Source organism: Lagenorhynchus albirostris, chromosome 9 (genome assembly GCF_949774975.1).
Source record: "Lagenorhynchus albirostris chromosome 9, mLagAlb1.1, whole genome shotgun sequence".
NCBI lineage: Eukaryota > Metazoa > Chordata > Mammalia > Artiodactyla > Delphinidae > Lagenorhynchus > Lagenorhynchus albirostris.
In genome coordinates this window covers 38,495,799-38,509,608 of record NC_083103.1, presented here as the reverse complement: position 1 = coordinate 38,509,608, position 13,810 = coordinate 38,495,799, and the positions used below count along the sequence as shown (strand labels likewise).

Sequence of the window (13,810 nt, the reverse complement as noted above, 5' to 3'; positions counted from 1 at the left end):
CTGCTCCCCCCAGAAAAAATTCCACAGCTGGAGAATCTCGTTCTTAAAGCCAAACCATTTAGTGAGGAAAATAAGCATGCGCTTTTTTCCCTTCAATTATTTATTGTTCCTCCGTCATTCAGGAAGAGTTAAGCAAATATTTTTAATCTGATCGCCCTCCCAGAAAGATGATGCACTAAATACACACTGAAATAATACTGTCTTCCCCGAAGCAAGTGGATTCGCGGCAAAAAAAAAAAAAAAAAAAAAGGAACCGGGGTGGGGGTGGGGTTGGAGAAAAAGGATCGTTCGCCCCCAAAGCCGGAGATGGGACAAGGAGGAGAAAAGCAGCGGGGGTGGGGGGATGCGGGTCACAGCTGAGAAGTGCAGCACACACAGTCGCCAGAATCCAACAATTCGACCAGAGGGTAGGACCGGCCATCGCGGCTCCGGCCGGGTCCCGAGAACCAGGGGGTGGCTTCTCCTCCCCCCTTGGGACAAAACTAACTCCCAGGCGCGACCCCCTCCGCCCCCGACGAGAGGGTCCTGGTGGGACGCAAGCACCTTCGGAGGGGCAGCTGGCAACGGCCTGGATGGAAACAAGGCCCGGAGGGAGGTAAGTCGATTAGGTCAGCGCCGAGAGTACGGGATGGAGGGTCAGAAGCGGGCACTCGGGGGACTCGGGGCCGCGGCAAGAGACCCTCCCAAGACCCCCGGGGCCCTTCGCCGCATTTGCAGAGCAGGGTCCCAGGTTCCGGCCCCCGCCGCACCTACCGCTCCTCACCTCACGCTGCCTGAGCCTCTGCCTCCACCGCAACCCAAGCCTCCACAGCCACCACGGTCCGAGCCATTTTCCACTCGGCCGCCTCAGCTGCTGCCGAAAGCATCGGCGGAGTCTGGGGCCAGCCAAGCAGATACGTCACTTCCGGCCGGTTAAGCACCGCCTTCCGTGCCCAGGCTTCTCGTGGATTGGCTGGTGTGGACGGCCTACCTGAGGAGTGGGCGGGGCTTGGGCGCGTCGCGTGAGGCGCTAGCTGGGGGAGCAGGGGGGTGACTCCGGCTCCCTGGGAGGAGTGCCGTGCGGGTTCAGGACGTCTCTCTGTGCAGCCCCAGAACAGTGGAGGGGGTCTCCGGGGACCCCAGTCGGCCACCTCTCAGGCCCGGCGTCCAAAGTCCCCCCCCCAACCACCGAACTGTTCTATTGTTCCCGTGCCCTCTCCTGGGACTCTGCACTCGCCTGCATCCGGGCTGCAGCTCCCAGATTCGTGGTTTTGGCCCCAGGCCCGAGGAGATTAGTTTGTGATTGGAGGACTGAAGGGAACAGGCAAGATATAAAATCGTTCACTCCAACCAGCGTTTACCGAGTCCTCACAGTGGATCAGGTGCTGCGGGGTGTGTAATTAGTAGTCAGCCCATCACGTGGATCGTTTAAAGTGCTTTCACATCAGTGTCTCATCTAATCTCACAACAGCCAGGTGAAGAAGATGGCCTAATAATAACTCACAGCCAGACGGCTCTTTTCTACATTACAAAATATCTTCACATACAATCTCCATAATAACACTTTCCTCATGAGAATTGAATGAGATTATGCTTGTAAAGTTTTAGCCCTCAAATGTTAGATTAAAAAAATTACATGACCATGTTAAGCAGATAGGAAAATTAAACCCATTTACAGATGGTGAAGCTGGGGGCATGATTCAAACTCAGTTCTGACTCTAATCCATAGTATTTTTGTCCCTTAAACAGTAAGAGAAGAGCTCCTTCCAGAGGTTCCCAGTCTAATGTGATAGGCTAGTATGGGCTGCAATTCTCCGACAGAAAAAAAAAAGTGAGAAAGCTGTAAGAGAAGTAAAAACTCACTTCCAACAAGTAGTGGAATATAAATCCGATTTTTCTTTCGTCTTTTTTTTTTTGGAGGGAGGATTTGAAGTGGATGAAGCCCTCTAATCACTGTAATAAACATGCCTATGCCTCCCAGGAAATGAGAGTGGCTGGAGTTGCTACTCTATGAAGTCTAGAAGCAACTATATGATTATTCCTTGTGTCTGTGGCTACCAGCTCTTGTTCCACCCACCCTTCCTACTCCTGGTTTTCCACCAACTCCCCTCCTCCCCCCATGTACACACACTTCCAGGCAGGCTTTACACACTCTCGAAGAATGTCCCTTAGGAATCTGCTTAGTGCTACAGCATTGTTCTGCTTTATCTTCTGATCAAAGGAGGAATTTCTAGAATTGGCAGCTCTTTCAGGAGATTAAAAGGGGAGGGGAAAACCAATTGTCTCGGGCTCGTTTCCTATCTTCTGCCCCAGAATTGAGTGTGCCTTCCTTCAGAAAAGAAGGACGGGGACTTGAGAGAACACTGTGTCTTGAGGGAAGATTATCTGTTTGACTTTTTTGTATCCTTCTTACATTTTTCTTAGGAGAAATATTTTCTCTGGTTCCCAGCAGCAGAGGGCCCTTGCTTGAGTGAGTTCCTTGTTGCAGTTCAGACTTCATTATTTTATTACTGTTTTATTATGGCTCTTGAATGGCCAATACTTCATAGGCTTTGATCAATCAGAAGGGTCCCAATAAGAAGAGGAAGAAAGGGAGCTTGATGGTTCTCTGGATTCCAAAAAAGCAGCATTCACAAACTACCAGGTGTCAAGAATCTGAAATGGTAGCTCTTGCTTAGCTTATCTCATCTCTCTGGCAATAGGCATATGAAGATGCACGTGTGAACAATAGAAACACAAACTTCTAGGAGAAAGTGCAAACTGGTGCTGCTGTCATTTGGAACCAAATAGAACATACCTGGCAGCTGTTTCTCCTCTTTCCCTTCTCCCACTGGCTTCAATATTAAGGTTTAAAGGTAGAGAAAAGAATTGAGGAGGAGGCATTATACTTTTAAGTGTTCCAATCCTAACCTCCCACAGGGAACTTCACAGCACCACAAATATTCCCAAACTTCTTCCAGTACCAAATGAGAAATGGGCAACCTTGTTTTACCACAGATAAAAATAGTAGCTGACATTTATTGAGCATTTGCTAAGGCCAGTCCTTGTTCTTAGTGCTTTACAAGTCATGGAGAGGAATTTACAAGAATCCCTCCAACAACCTCATAAAACGGTACCATTATGATATCCTCATTTTATAGCTGAGGAATTTGAGGAACAGAGAACATGAGTAATTTGCCCACAGTCACACAGCTACTAAGTACTGTAGCTGGGATCCAAAGCTGGGTGGGACTGCATGCCTCATGCTCTTTTAACTTCACACTGCCCCCAACAGGCCAAAGAGATATTAACAGCAATAAAGTAGCTACAAAAGGCCGTTAATAAGTAAACCTATTCTCTTTCCTTTCCCAAAGCTGTATCCCCACCTCAGTAGGAGAACTCTGCTGGGTCCTATATGATACAACTTAAAAGCTGTGATCTCTACCTCTCAGAAGTCATTACCTAAGGTAGATAACACTGTCATAGAGGAATGACACTCAGAAGGTTAAATGTGTAGATGATGAAAAGATTTGAAGAAGGAATAGGAAATGTTTGTCCTGTGTTTCATTTAGCAAAAAAGAAAAAGAAAAAAAAGTATTGAGCCCTTATTTTCAATATGTCAGGCACTATGGTCTGTGCTGGGGATAAAGTAGTGAACAAGACAAGGTGTCCCCTCCCTAACAGAGCTTAGAGTCCACCAGGGGAGACAAATATTAAACACCTAATTAAACAATCACTTAATCTCAATTGTGATAAGTGGTATGAAAGAAAACTATAGGGGTCTTTGATTTAGAATGGAAAGCAGAAAGGCATTCCCTGAGGAAATGACATTGAATCTAAAGGATGAGTAGAAATTGAGTGAGGAGGAGGGGAAAAACATCCCAGGCAGAGGGAACAGTGTGAGCAAAGACAGTGAGGGAGGAAGGGGAATGGTTCAGCTGAGGAAATGAAAAACCAGTGTTGCTGTTGTGCTGGGAACAAAGCGGAAGTGGCTTTATATGTGGTGATGGGGCAGGCAGACCATGCCAGGCCTGGGAGGCTGTATTAAAAATTTAGGTCTTTATCCTAAGAATGAGGAGAAGGATTTTAAGCTCTCAAATAACCCAAGTTGCATTTTAAAAAGGTTTCTTAGGGCTGGGTAGAGAATGGATCAGAGAGAGGCTAGAGGGGATTTGGGCAGCTCAGTTTGGAGGTTATTGCAAAAATCTAGGGAAGTGATGATGTTCTAGCTTGAACTTTGCGTAAGACATGGTAAATATAAAGCTAACTGGGCCAGGATTCCTGTCCTTGGAGATAGTCAAGTAGGGGAAAGAGACTTAGAAACAAGTATGATACAGTGTTCTAAAAGCATTACTAGAGATATCTCTAAGTAACTTGGGAAGCTCTGGAAAAAGAGGAGGAAAGGATGAAGGTATATTAGTTATCTATTGGTGCATATCAAATTATCCCAAAGCTTAACGGTTTACAGCAACAAAAATTTGCTATCTCACAGTTTCTTTGGTCGGGAATCCAGGAATGGCTTAGGTGGGTACTTTCGCCTCAAGGCTTTTCTCATGAGGTTACAGTCAAGCTATCTGTTAAAGGAAAAAGCCAGGCTGCAAATAATCTGTGGAATGCTAGTATTTATGTTTTAAAAAACAGAGTGTGTAAGGGCTTCCCTGGTAGCACAGTGGTTAAGAATCTGCCTGCCAATGCAGGGAACACAGGTTTGAGACCTGGTCTGGGAAGATCCCACATGCCGCAGAGCAACTAAGCCCATGTACCACGACTACTGAAGCCCACGCGCCTAGAGCACGTGCACCACAACACGAGAAGCCACCGCAATGAGAAGCCTGCGCACCACAACGAAGAGTAGCCCCTACTTGCTGCAACTAGAGAAAGCCCTCACACAGCAACGAAGACCAAATGCAGCCAAAAATAAAAATAAGTAAAATAAATTTATTAAAATAAAAAACAACCGAGTGTGTTGTAATAGCATAGGATACCTCTGGAAGGATACAAAAGAAGTTGGTAGTAGTGACTGTGTCTATAAAGAGGACCTGGGAGGCTGGGAGTCAGCAACAGAATGGAGCCTTCCTTTTAACTATATATTCCTTTTATACAGATTGGCTTTGTTACCATAAGTGTGTATTCCTTTCAACTTAGAAGAGAAAACCATGAGAGCTTAATAATTTTGGCATGAAGTATAGTTAGACAGCACTGGATGCTAATACATTTTGATTAGAAGCTGAATGATCAGAAACAAGATTGTTTAAAAAGTGTATTGGGAAGTGTTGTAAAACAGCTCAGGAAGTATGTGGAATTGTGCAGACTCAGAGGGAGTGAGGAAGGATGGGGTCCTGAGTAGTTCTCATATTATAAACCTGTTATAAGATTACGGTGGGGTGTTTAAGCTAGTTATCAGTCATTCAAGGACTTGTGTCCAGGATATTCCAGCATAGTCCTAGTATCAGATTCTGTTGGGTTCAATAGACATTGATTGAGATCAGCCATAAGCTGGGCTGAGTGCAAGGGAAAAAACGGTGAATACAATCTTGACACTGCCCTTGGAAAGCCTGCAGTTTAGTAAACCCCAAAACAGCAGAAAAAACCACAAAAGGTACACAAATACAAAATGTCAATACAGTGTGGTAAAAGCTATGGTAAAATTGTGCACAAAGGGGCTTCCCTGGTGGCGCAGTGGTTGAGAGTCCGCCTGCCGATGCAGGGGACACGGTTTCGTGTCCCGGTCCGGGAAGATCCCACATGCCGCGGAGCGGCTGGGCCCGTCAGCCATGGCCGCTGAGCCTGCGCGTCAGGAGCCTGTGCTCCGCAATGGGAGAGGCCACAACACTGAGAGGCCCGCGTACCGCAAAAAAAAAAAAAAAAAAAAAAATTGTGCACAAGGTCCCAACACAGGAGCTCCCAGCCCCGCTGGAGGGGAGGGCAGGGCAAGGGAGGCTTCCCAGAGGAAGTAACCCTGAAGAATGAGTAGGAGTTAGTCATGTAAAGGTGGAGAATGGTGTTTCAGGCAGAGGGAAAAGCAAGAGCACAGGTACAGAGGCCTCAAAATGGCTCAGGGTATTTGGGGATACATGGAACTTAAGTATCTCCAATATAGGCAATTGTTTAAGTAGGTGGCTGAAAGTTTTTTTAAATCTTAGACCTTTGCAAATTTGTTCACATAAATATACTGACAGATTTTTTTTTTAACCCACTGTCATATGATGGGTCCTGAGTTTTAACTGGGAAGTATGGTCGCTGTGGCTGACAGTAATCTCTCCATTTTCTAAAATCCTAACATTCAATTACTTACTCAGTTTAGTCCTTAATTACTGCCTATCTTAGAGTGCTTTCAAATTGTTTTGTAATTATAACTTCCGTTTATTGAGTTCTTACTGTTAGGCATCGTGCTCAGCATTACAGATGCTGTTTTATTTAATCCAAAGCCTAAATTTTTTGCTACTGCTATCCTCAACTTCTCCCAGATAAGATCATAAACTCCCTGAGGGCAGAAACCAAAGTTTAGACCTATGTTTTCCTTTCTCACAACTTCCCTACCCAGCCCTCCTCATTTAACCCCCTTACACACATAACTTCCCTCTCTCCCTTGATCTTACACCGCCTCCAGCTTCTGCCCGATTTTGGTGCCTCAAAAGAACTGTCTCATATTCGCCAACTCTACTTTCTCATCCCCCTGGACTTTCATCCCCCTCCACATACTGAAACATCTCCTATCAAGTCACTACTGACCCACATCTCGCCAAAGACACAGGTCAATTCTCTGTCCTCACCCTTCTGGACCACTCAGCATTTTCTGACACTAGTTATCACTCCCTCCCGGAAGCACTTTGTTCTCAAAGTTTCCATGATGCCAGGTTCATCTTGTTTTCCTTCTATCTTCCTGCTTACTTCTTAGTTTCTTATCAGCTCCTTCCCCTTTATCAGACTTCCAAAGTTAGGAGTGCCCCCAAGACGTAGTCTTCAACTCTTTTTTCTTTGTTTATACTGTCTGACTAGGTGAGCTCATCAAGTCCCGTGGTTTTAAATACCATTCCTAGGCCAATGATTCTTAAACTTATATTTCCAGCCCCTGCCTTCTCCCCTGAACTTAAAACTTGTGTAACTGTATATTTGATATCTCCATTTGGATGTTTGATAGGCAACTCAAAATTAAGATGAGCACTAAATGAGAAATTGCAACTCATTATCTCACATCTGTTCCCACTTCCTCATCCCCTCATTCCCCCAGGATTTACCCATCTCTACAATTGGCACCATCAGCCCAGTTACATAGGCCAGAAGGTCAGGAGTTATCCTTGATTCCTCTCATTTCTTCATGTCCCAATCAGTAAGTATTACTGGCTTTACCTCCAAAATATACTCTAACGCGAAAACTGACCATCTTTGCCACCTCTCTGCTGTAATCCTGGTCTAAGCCACCATCCAACCAGTCTTCCCATATCTAGTCTTGCCCCACTAAATTCATTCCCCATGAGTAAGTGGACTTTATTTATTTTCAACTCTCCTTCCCTGTCTTGGAGTGCTTTTAAATGGTATATCAGATCACCTCGCCTCTGACTAAAACTCTGTAGTAGCTTCCCATTGCACTGAAAATAAACCTTGCCTTTACTTGCAAAACCTCACAATATCTTATCCCTGTTTAACTCTCCTGAATGGCTCCGCCCTTTGCACACTATGTTCCAGCAACAGCAGCCTTCTTTTCATTCCTAAAGAGATAAGAACAGGTAAGCTCAGTCCTGCGCTAATGAATTTGCACTAGCTCTTCCCTTTGCATGGAATGTTGTCTCCTTATTGGCTAGCTCTGTTTTGTCATTCAGATCTCTGCTTAGATGTCGCCTCTTTGGGGAGAACTTCCCTGACTACCCAATATAAAATAACCACCTAGTCCTTATGTATATAACATCACTTTATTTTAATGCTCTGTGAAGCATTGATCACCTCCTGATACTTTTAGTTCATTGTCCACACTAGAAAGTAAGCTCAGTGACAGCACGGACTTTGTGTTGTTCATCACTAAGTCCTCAGCATTTAGAGCAGTGCCTGGCAAAGAGCAGGAGCGTAATAATTGTTAAATGAATGAATGAATGAATCTACTTTCATTTATTTTTAATATTTTCTCCCCTTCAGTTAAAATGACATAGCCAAGATTCACCTCTTAAAGTGCTTAGAAAGGAGCATGAATTATGAAAGACTAATATTATTTAAATGTAAGCCCTGCTTTTGTAAACCAAGGGCAGGGAGCATTTGTACTGCTACGGAAGCATTAAAAAAGATTCAGTTGGGACTTATTATATAAAACATAAAATTAAATTGGAAACTTTTCAAGGAAGAACTATGCGTGCTTTAAAAAAGGATATTAACTTTGTGCATCATAAAAGTAATATGTGTAGGCTATGACTCACAAGAGGAATGTCTAGCCTACTCTTTTCTTTCTTCCTCTCCCTTCCCTATAAATATCATAAAGAAACAGCTGTGACAGGCACTTGAAAGAGCAGCTAACATTTTCTGAGAGCTTACTATGTGCTAGACTCTAAGAGACTTAATGGATTAACTTGTTTATTCTTCACAATAACCCTATGAGGAAGGAAAAATTATAATTCCCATTTTACAGACATGAGGCACAGAGAGGTTAAGTAACTTGCCCTGGGTCACACAGTTAATAAGTGGTAGAGCAGGACAAGTTGACTCCAGTGCCCAAGCTCTTAACCACCTACCAAGCTGTCCTAGGGGATGGCATTTCAACATGTCTGAGTGTTTTTCACCCCTATAGTCCTCTTCAAGACTACAGAGGAGGGTGAGTAAGGAAAAATACATGGGGGTGTGGAGTTAATGTCAAACCCAATAACCCAAAGGTTTTTCTTTTTTGTACCATGGACCCTTTTGGCAGTCAGGTAAAGTCTATAGATTCCTTTCTCAGAACAATGTTTCTACATACAAACATTTGGAAGCCAATTATATTAAAATATAGTTCTCAGAATATTAAATCAGCATTTGCTATAGTAATATACATCCTTATTAATGTACGAAATAAGACAAAAGGGAGGACATTGGCAGATCTAGTGACTACCATAATTTCATGGTAGTGTGAGCATAAATGCTATTTCAAAATATTTTTAACTGCTATAATGTAACAGAAATATCTATTGGTATATCTGTTGGTGACAGTCACAGGTACAGCTAATACTACTATAACTTGTTGCCTACATTAGTAATGAAGGAATTGCTATATTTCTATTAGAGATTAGTAATATATATATATATAATTTTTTTTCCCCCATCCAAGATCACAGGCCTCTGAGTTCTGTCCATGGATATCCTGGGGATTATTTCAGCTGGGTAGGGAGGTCTGTGGGCCTCAGGTTAAAAATCCCTGTGAGCCAAACCTAGGAGCAGTTTTGGGGTAAACTGTGGTGACCCGCTGTATGGACAAGAAGTGGGTTAAGAAGAGGCCCAGGCACCTCACTGAGAATTCCTGGATTCAGTGGTGTGGACTGTTTGCCCCTTCCCATAAGCCTGTTGACTGACAATGGAAAATTAAATGAATTAAAACTTGTTCTGTGTTATCTGAGAATAATTCCTTAAATGTGTTTCTAACATTTCCTGAAACGCAGTATATTATTACACAAAGTTTAAAAATTAAAGCAAATTTGAGAAAAAACAGATACAAATGGATGGGAGTCTATTCTGGCACTTTGAGGATTTATAGCTTTGGGACAAATGACAGGCAGTACAGCGTGACGGCAAGCCTTCCTCATTCTGCCACCCCCTACTTCCCAGTAACTTCAAAAGTGGTTAGCAGACAACAAAATGGAGATCAGAGAATAATTTCAGAGCATGTATGGGACAACCCAAGGTGACCAAGAAATGTACTGAAATCCTGCAGTGATCGGGGCACAGATCAGCACAGTGCAGATAGTAACATGAATGTGACATCACTTGTTACTACAATCTGAGTAGTCAGAGGAAATTTGAGTTATATGGAACTTAATTCTACTAGGAAGATTTGTACTATTGTAATAACCATAATAGTTAACATGAATTGAATGTTTACTATGTGCTAGGCACTGTTGGACGCATTAACATGAATTAACATATTTAATTCTTAGAGCAAATTTATGAGGTAAGTGCTATTAAAATCTACATTTTACGGTTAAGGAAACTGAGGTACAGAGAGGTAGAAGCATATTCTTGACTTGATTTAAATGTTGTATTGACTGTACACTAGCTGCTGTAACAACAAACTTTGATATCTCAGTGGCTTAATGCAATATAAAGTTATTTCTCTCACACATATGCCCAATAAGAGCTTGGGTGTTGAGTGACCCAGACTGATGGAAAGGTCTATCGTCTTCGGTACACTACACCCAAAGTCACTCTGAGGTTTCTTGCACCATCCTGAAGGTGAAATACATCCAATTCAACTGGCCAGAATTCTCTTGCCTACACCTAACTGCAAGGGAGGCTGGGAAATTTAGTTGAACTGTGGGCCCAGAGGGAAACAAAACCAGTTTGGCAACCAGCTAGCCAGTCTCAGTCAAACTAACAGATCAGATAACTCTACTGGTTCAAGCAGAAAGCTTCCGCTTTTTCTTTCAAAATGTGCTCCTTAAAGAACTAAAACCATTTTTTATTTCCGGCCATGTCGCAGGGCATGTGGGATCTTAGTTCCCTGACCAGGGATGGAGCCCATGCCCCATGCAGTGGAAGCATGAGGTCTTCACCACTGGACCACCAGAGAAGCCCCCTAAAGGCACTTTTAGATGAGCTTAGTGCATGGCTTTTTTTTTTTAAGAAGGGAAAGATAATTATTTGCCTCTATGCTGAGGATATTACCACTAAGCAGGCTCTGAATCTTTCTACATAATTATCGTCAGAAAGCATGGCTTGAAATCAACTCTTTTTATATTCAAATATTGTTTTAGGTCGCTGTCCTCCAACATTTAATTGATTTATTGACAAAAAATTTATACAGCACATGCACTATGCAGTTACCTGGAAAGTAAAAATTTATTGAGTTCTCTTGACTAATAGAGGCTAGAATTATCTTTTTTTTTTTTTTTTTTTTTTTTGTGGTATGCGGGCCTCTCACTGTTGTGGCCTCTCCCGTTACAGAGCAGAGGCTCCAGACGCGCAGGCTCAGTGGCCATGGCTTACGGGCCCAGCCATTCCGCGGCATGTGGGATCTTCCCGGACCAGGGCACGAACCCGTGTCCCCTGCATCGGCAGGCGGACTCTCAACCACTGCGCCACCAGGGAAGCCCAGCTAGAATGATCTTGACCACATGTGTGTGGAAGTACTTTGGGGCCTGAGGCATTATCTGTCCATGTGATTATGTGGGTTAAGATCTATTTTTCGAGGAAAGTTTTAAGTCCACTTCCAAATGGCAGTAGGATAGCCTTTTTTCAAGCTATCACACTGTTAGACCCCTTACTTCTCTAAAAGATTGTTAGTCCTATCTTCAGTGCCATTGATTTTCAAAACAATTACTAATTAGCAGCAAGATCATTTCCACTCTAGTCTCTTGCCAGAGAAATGACTTCAGTTCTCTCCTACACATTATTTATCAAAAGCTCAGGTGAAAGAAGTAATATTCATTGAGGATTACCTGAAGGATAAGTAATCCATCCATTTCTCTAGACATTCTAACTGTTATCGCTGATTCACAGCTGCTAGTATAAGCTGTGTAGCTGGATTGCCTCTGGTCCCTTATAGAACTGCTTTTCCTGAGCTGCACTTTGGTTTTATGCATTCAAGCTAGTTCTGAGAGATGGCCCTGGGAATCTTGCTGTTGTGTTTACTGCAGGGATATCGTTGAGGACTTTGACCAGTACGTCACAGAGTGACTCATGATGAAGGAGTATTTCTCTCAGATCTTAATACCAGGAAGCTAGGAAGCTATATTTCTCTTAAGAACTACTTCATTTTTTTTTATTATGGGCACACTGAATTTCATAATTGTTCATATTTCCCTATTGCTCTGTTCCTGGAAGATCAGAATCAAATATACAGCCCAGATCTAGTTACTGTTTAGAACTGTATAATATGCACTTTTGTATGTCAGTCCTAACAATTGACTTCATTTTCCTTCTCCTGTTTGTCTTTACTTTTATTTTTTTTAACATCTTTATTGAAGTATAATTGCTTTACATTGTTGTATTAGTTGCTGCTGTATAACAAAGTGAATAAGCTATACGTATACATATATCCCATATCCCCTCCCTCTTGCGTCTCCCTCCCACCCTCCCTATCCCACCCCTCTAGGTGGACACAAAGCACCGAGCTGATCTCTCTGTGATATGCGGCTGCTTAAAAATATGGAACGCTTCACGAACTTGCGTGTCATCCTTGCGCACGGGCCATGCTAATCTTCTCAGTATCGTTCCAATTTTAGTATATGTGCTGCCGAAGGGAGCACTGTCTTTACTTTTCACCTTCATCCTAATTTCTGAATTATTTCCTGTTATATTTCTATAAGGTGCTTCGAATCCTTTTGGGAACATATAAACTATTTACATGTTTCAGAACGTATTTGCGTGTGTATGTTTTTATATGAAGTAATGCTCAAATATTTGGAATAACAAACAAAAGATTTTGAGCTAGATATTTGCTTAAACACAAGTTTTACCTTGGAGTTCATGTTTGTTTCTTTCCTTGTACTTCACTGATTCTAACATCTGTCCTCCAATTCATGCTTTAAACCCCTCCCACCCTTACTTTTTCTCAAGCTCCTTTTTTTTTTTCAAGCTCCTTCTTGATGGCTCCGCAGAGAGGCTTTCTGACCCCCGTTCTCTCTAAAGCTGATGTTTGTCCCCTACCTACCTCACCTCATTATTCTCCCTCCCAGCACCCTGCCTTTTTCCTCATAGCACCATCTTTTAAGTTCATTTTATTAATTCACTTGATAGTTACCTGTCTCCTCCACTAGAGAGTGAACATGTGAGGGGAAGTACTGTGTTATTTGCTTCATCTAGGTCTTAAGATGAATGAATCAACGTTTCAGCCCCAAAACTGCAGAAAATCTCTTCTCACTCTTTTATACCCTAAGGATAGTTCCCTTTTCTGAACTCCTGAATTTACTCCTGTCTGACCACAATCACCCACCACATTTAAAGGCTTTGATTCCTCTTTGTTTCATGTTTCAGGATGGATTTCCTCAATTACATTGTGAGTTTTTAATTATTTGGCTAATGGATTAGAGGAACACTGGCGGTACAGTCAGTAGTACCTAGATTTCAGCAAGGGGTTTAAATAGTCTCTTGTGATATTCATGAGGGCGATGATGACAGAAGGGCATGAAGGGGAGGTAGAAAGAGAGCTTACATTTATTGAGAACTATTTAGATTAGAGAAGAGAAGAACCAGTGAATGCAAGTGACAGGGAGGTAGATTTCAGCTCACTTCTTTAACAATGAGGGTAAGCCAAAAATAGAATGAGTTTCCTTGGAAGATGGTTCACTCAACAAAATGTACTGAGCACATTTCATGTGCCAGGCATGGTCCTGGTTACTGCGGATGGGGCATGAATAAGACCTGGTCCCTATTCTCATGGCACTGACAATCTAGGCAATCTAGACAATCTAGATGGGAAGAATCCATCACAGAAAATGTTCCATCAGGCCTGGAATCAGGGATTCTAGCCCTGGGCAGAAGCCAGATTCAGAGGTGGAAGAAGGAAGTGAATGTTTTTTGAAGACTTAAAACTGTGTATCAGACACCATTCGAAGCACCATACACAACCTCCACGTTCCCTTAAGACACACAGATCCTTGAGGGGAGGAACATTATACTGCTCTTCAGTTCTTCAGGGCCCTGAGTGTTGCTGTGCACAGGAGACATTTGGTATTCAGTT

At 42.9% G+C, this 13,810-nt stretch overlaps 1 non-coding gene across 1 annotated transcript; it reads right to left on the bottom strand.

The window, feature by feature from the left end:
• Positions 1–12,270: 12,270 nt before the first annotated feature.
• On the bottom strand, positions 12,271–12,377 carry LOC132526635 (U6 spliceosomal RNA). Its single transcript, XR_009542626.1, has one exon. It is a non-coding gene; the product is annotated as a U6 spliceosomal RNA (small nuclear RNA).
• Positions 12,378–13,810: the final 1,433 nt, after the last annotated feature.